The sequence below is a fragment of the Salmo salar genome, chromosome 12 (genome assembly GCF_965601325.2).
Source record: "Salmo salar chromosome 12, fSalSal1, whole genome shotgun sequence".
Taxonomy (NCBI): Eukaryota; Metazoa; Chordata; class Actinopteri; order Salmoniformes; family Salmonidae; genus Salmo; species Salmo salar.
In genome coordinates, this window is record NC_138302.1 from 96,827,149 (window position 1) to 96,833,148 (window position 6,000).

Genomic DNA, 6,000 nt, shown 5'->3' on the forward strand with positions numbered 1-6,000 from the left:
TAGTTGATGTGGTGGGGGGATACAGGACTAGGTGTGTTAGTAGTTGATGTGGTGGGGGGATACAGGACTAGGTGTGTTAGTAGTTGATGTGGTGGGGGATACAGGACTAGGTGTGTTAGTAGTTGATGTGGTGGGGGGATACAGGACTAGGTGTGTTAGTAGTTGATGTGGTGGGGGGATACAGGACTAGGTGTGTTAGTAGTTGATGTGGTGGGGGGATACAGGACTAGGTGTGTTAGTAGTTGATGTGGTGGGGGGATACAGGACTAGGTGTGTTAGTAGTTGATGTGGTGGGGGGATACAGGACTAGGTGTGTTAGTAGTTGATGTGGTGGGGGGATACAGGACTAGGTGTGTTAGTAGTTGATGTGGTGGGGGGATACAGGACTAGGTGTGTTAGTAGTTGATGTGGTGGGGGGATACAGGACTAGGTGTGTTAGTAGTTGATGTGGTGGGGGGATACAGGACTAGGTGTGTTAGTAGTTGATGTGGTGGGGGGATACAGGACTAGGTGTGTTAGTAGTTGATGTGGTGGGGGATACAGGACTAGGTGTGTTAGTAGTTGATGTGGTGGTGGGATACAGGACTAGGTTTGTTAGTAGTTGATGTGGTGGGGGATACAGTACTAGGTGTGTTAGTAGTTGATGTGGTGGGGGATACAGGACTAGGTGTGTTAGTAGTTGATACAGGTGGTGGGGGGATACAGGACTAGGTGTGTTAGTAGTTGATGTGGTGGGGGGATACAGGACTAGGTGTGTTAGTAGTTGATGTGGTGGAGGATACAGGACTAGGTGTGTTAGTAGTTGATACAGGTGGTGGGGGGATACAGGACTAGGTGTGTTAGTAGTTGATACAGGTGGTGGGGGGATACAGGACTAGGTGTGTTAGTAGTTGATGTGGTGGGGGGATACAGGACCAGGTGTGTTAGTAGTTGATACAGGTGGTGGGGGGATACAGGACTAGGTGTGTTAGTAGTTGATGTGGTGGGGGATACAGGACTAGGTGTGTTAGTAGTTGATGTGGTGGGGGGATACAGGACTAGGTGTGTTAGTAGTTGATACAGGTGGTGGGGGGATACAGGACCAGGTGTGTTAGTAGTTGATACAGGTGGTGGGGGGATACAGGACTAGGTGTGTTAGTAGTTGATGTGGTGGGGGATACAGGACTAGGTGTGTTAGTAGTTGATGTGGTGGGGGGATACAGGACTAGGTGTGTTAGTAGTTGATGTGGTGGGGGGATACAGGACTAGGTGTGTTAGTAGTTGATGTGGTGGGGGGATACAGGACTAGGTGTGTTAGTAGTTGATGTGGTGGGGGGATACAGGACTAGGTGTGTTAGTAGTTGATGTGGTGGGGGGATACAGGACTAGGTGTGTTAGTAGTTGATACAGGTGGTGGGGGATACAGGACTAGGTGTGTTAGTAGTTGATGTGGTGGGGGGATACAGGACTAGGTGTGTTAGTAGTTGATACAGGTGGTGGGGGGATACAGGACTAGGTGTGTTAGTAGTTGATGTGGTGGGGGGATACAGGACTAGGTGTGTTAGTAGTTGATACAGGTGGTGGGGGGATACAGGACTAGGTGTGTTAGTAGTTGATGTGGTGGGGGATACAGGACTAGGTGTGTTAGTAGTTGATGTGGTGGGGGGATACAGGACTAGGTGTGTTAGTAGTTGATGTGGTGGGGGGATACAGGACTAGGTGTGTTAGTAGTTGATGTGGTGGGGGGATACAGGACTAGGTGTGTTAGTAGTTGATGTGGTGGGGGGATACAGGACTAGGTGTGTTAGTAGTTGATGTGGTGGGGGGATACAGGACTAGGTGTGTTAGTAGTTGATGTGGTGGAGGATACAGGACTAGGTGTGTTAGTAGTTGATACAGGTGGTGGGGGGATACAGGACTAGGTGTGTTAGTAGTTGATGTGGTGGGGGGATACAGGACCAGGTGTGTTAGTAGTTGATACAGGTGGTGGGGGGATACAGGACTAGGTGTGTTAGTAGTTGATGTGGTGGGGGGATACAGGACTAGGTGTGTTAGTAGTTGATGTGGTGGGGGGATACAGGACTAGGTGTGTTAGTAGTTGATACAGGTGGTGGGGGGATACAGGACTAGGTGTGTTAGTAGTTGATACAGGTGGTGGGGGGATACAGGACTAGGTGTGTTAGTAGTTGATGTGGTGGGGGATACAGGACTAGGTGTGTTAGTAGTTGATGTGGTGGGGGGATACAGGACTAGGTGTGTTAGTAGTTGATGTGGTGGGGGGATACAGGACTAGGTGTGTTAGTAGTTGATGTGGTGGGGGGATACAGGACTAGGTGTGTTAGTAGTTGATGTGGTGGGGGGATACAGGACTAGGTGTGTTAGTAGTTGATGTGGTGGGGGGATACAGGACTAGGTGTGTTAGTAGTTGATGTGGTGGGGGGATACAGGACTAGGTGTGTTAGTAGTTGATGTGGTGGGGGGATACAGGACTAGGTGTGTTAGTAGTTGATGTGGTGGGGGGATACAGGACTAGGTGTGTTAGTAGTTGATACAGGTGGTGGGGGGATACAGGACTAGGTGTGTTAGTAGTTGATACAGGTGGTGGGGGGATACAGGACTAGGTGTGTTAGTAGTTGATGTGGTGGGGGGATACAGGACTAGGTGTGTTAGTAGTTGATACAGGTGGTGGGGGGATACAGGACTAGGTGTGTTAGTAGTTGATGTGGTGGGGGGATACAGGACTAGGTGTGTTAGTAGTTGATGTGGTGGGGGGATACAGGACTAGGTGTGTTAGTAGTTGATACAGGTGGTGGGGGGATACAGGACTAGGTGTGTTAGTAGTTGATACAGGTGGTGGGGGGATACAGGACTAGGTGTGTTAGTAGTTGATGTGGTGGGGGGATACAGGACTAGGTGTGTTAGTAGTTGATGTGGTGGGGGGATACAGGACTAGGTGTGTTAGTAGTTGATGTGGTGGGGGGATACAGGACTAGGTGTGTTAGTAGTTGATGTGGTGGGGGGATACAGGACTAGGTGTGTTAGTAGTTGATGTGGTGGGGGGATACAGGACTAGGTGTGTTAGTAGTTGATGTGGTGGGGGGATACAGGACTAGGTGTGTTAGTAGTTGATACAGGTGGTGGGGGGATACAGGACTAGGTGTGTTAGTAGTTGATGTGGTGGGGGGATACAGGACTAGGTGTGTTAGTAGTTGATACAGGTGGTGGGGGGATACAGGACTAGGTGTGTTAGTAGTTGATGTGGTGGGGGGATACAGGACTAGGTGTGTTAGTAGTTGATACAGGTGGTGGGGGATACAGGACTAGGTGTGTTAGTAGTTGATGTGGTGGGGGATACAGGACTAGGTGTGTTAGTAGTTGATGTGGTGGGGGGATACAGGACTAGGTGTGTTAGTAGTTGATGTGGTGGGGGGATACAGGACTAGGTGTGTTAGTAGTTGATGTGGTGGGGGGATACAGGACTAGGTGTGTTAGTAGTTGATGTGGTGGGGGGATACAGGACTAGGTGTGTTAGTAGTTGATGTGGTGGGGGGATACAGGACTAGGTGTGTTAGTAGTTGATGTGGTGGGGGGATACAGGACTAGGTGTGTTAGTAGTTGATACAGGTGGTGGGGGGATACAGGACTAGGTGTGTTAGTAGTTGATGTGGTGGGGGGATACAGGACTAGGTGTGTTAGTAGTTGATACAGGTGGTGGGGGGATACAGGACTAGGTGTGTTAGTAGTTGATGTGGTGGGGGGATACAGGACTAGGTGTGTTAGTAGTTGATGTGGTGGGGGGATACAGGACTAGGTGTGTTAGTAGTTGATACAGGTGGTGGGGGGATACAGGACTAGGTGTGTTAGTAGTTGATACAGGTGGTGGGGGGATACAGGACTAGGTGTGTTAGTAGTTGATGTGGTGGGGGGATACAGGACTAGGTGTGTTAGTAGTTGATGTGGTGGGGGGATACAGGACTAGGTGTGTTAGTAGTTGATGTGGTGGGGGGATACAGGACTAGGTGTGTTAGTAGTTGATGTGGTGGGGGGATACAGGACTAGGTGTGTTAGTAGTTGATGTGGTGGGGGGATACAGGACTAGGTGTGTTAGTAGTTGATGTGGTGGGGGGATACAGGACTAGGTGTGTTAGTAGTTGATGTGGTGGGGGGATACAGGACTAGGTGTGTTAGTAGTTGATGTGGTGGGGGGATACAGGACTAGGTGTGTTAGTAGTTGATGTGGTGGGGGGATACAGGACTAGGTGTGTTAGTAGTTGATGTGGTGGGGGGATACAGGACTAGGTGTGTTAGTAGTTGATGTGGTGGGGGGATACAGGACTAGGTGTGTTAGTAGTTGATGTGGTGGGGGGATACAGGACTAGGTGTGTTAGTAGTTGATGTGGTGGGGGGATACAGGACTAGGTGTGTTAGTAGTTGATGTGGTGGGGGATACAGGACTAGGTGTGTTAGTAGTTGATGTGGTGGGGGGATACAGGACTAGGTGTGTTAGTAGTTGATGGTGGTGGGGGGATACAGGACTAGGTGTGTTAGTAGTTGATGTGGTGGGGGATACAGGACTAGGTGTGTTAGTAGTTGATACAGGTGGTGGGGGGATACAGGACTAGGTGTGTTAGTAGTTGATGTGGTGGGGGGATACAGGACTAGGTGTGTTAGTAGTTGATGTGGTGGGGGATACAGGACTAGGTGTGTTAGTAGTTGATACAGGTGGTGGGGGGATACAGGACTAGGTGTGTTAGTAGTTGATACAGGTGGTGGGGGGATACAGGACTAGGTGTGTTAGTAGTTGATGTGGTGGGGGGATACAGGACTAGGTGTGTTAGTAGTTGATACAGGTGGTGGGGGGATACAGGACTAGGTGTGTTAGTAGTTGATGTGGTGGGGGGATACAGGACTAGGTGTGTTAGTAGTTGATGTGGTGGGGGGATACAGGACTAGGTGTGTTAGTAGTTGATACAGGTGGTGGGGGGATACAGGACTAGGTGTGTTAGTAGTTGATACAGGTGGTGGGGGGATACAGGACTAGGTGTGTTAGTAGTTGATGTGGTGGGGGATACAGGACTAGGTGTGTTAGTAGTTGATGTGGTGGGGGGATACAGGACTAGGTGTGTTAGTAGTTGATGTGGTGGGGGGATACAGGACTAGGTGTGTTAGTAGTTGATGTGGTGGGGGGATACAGGACTAGGTGTGTTAGTAGTTGATGTGGTGGGGGGATACAGGACTAGGTGTGTTAGTAGTTGATGTGGTGGGGGGATACAGGACTAGGTGTGTTAGTAGTTGATACAGGTGGTGGGGGGATACAGGACTAGGTGTGTTAGTAGTTGATGTGGTGGGGGGATACAGGACTAGGTGTGTTAGTAGTTGATACAGGTGGTGGGGGGATACAGGACTAGGTGTGTTAGTAGTTGATGTGGTGGGGGATACAGGACTAGGTGTGTTAGTAGTTGATACAGGTGGTGGGGGATACAGGACTAGGTGTGTTAGTAGTTGATGTGGTGGGGGATACAGGACTAGGTGTGTTAGTAGTTGATGTGGTGGGGGGATACAGGACTAGGTGTGTTAGTAGTTGATGTGGTGGGGGGATACAGGACTAGGTGTGTTAGTAGTTGATGTGGTGGGGGGATACAGGACTAGGTGTGTTAGTAGTTGATGTGGTGGGGGGATACAGGACTAGGTGTGTTAGTAGTTGATGTGGTGGGGGGATACAGGACTAGGTGTGTTAGTAGTTGATGTGGTGGGGGATACAGGACTAGGTGTGTTAGTAGTTGATACAGGTGGTGGGGGGATACAGGACTAGGTGTGTTAGTAGTTGATGTGGTGGGGGGATACAGGACTAGGTGTGTTAGTAGTTGATACAGGTGGTGGGGGGATACAGGACTAGGTGTGTTAGTAGTTGATGTGGTGGGGGGATACAGGACTAGGTGTGTTAGTAGTTGATGTGGTGGGGGGATACAGGACTAGGTGTGTTAGTAGTTGATACAGGTGGTGGGGGGATACAGGACTAGG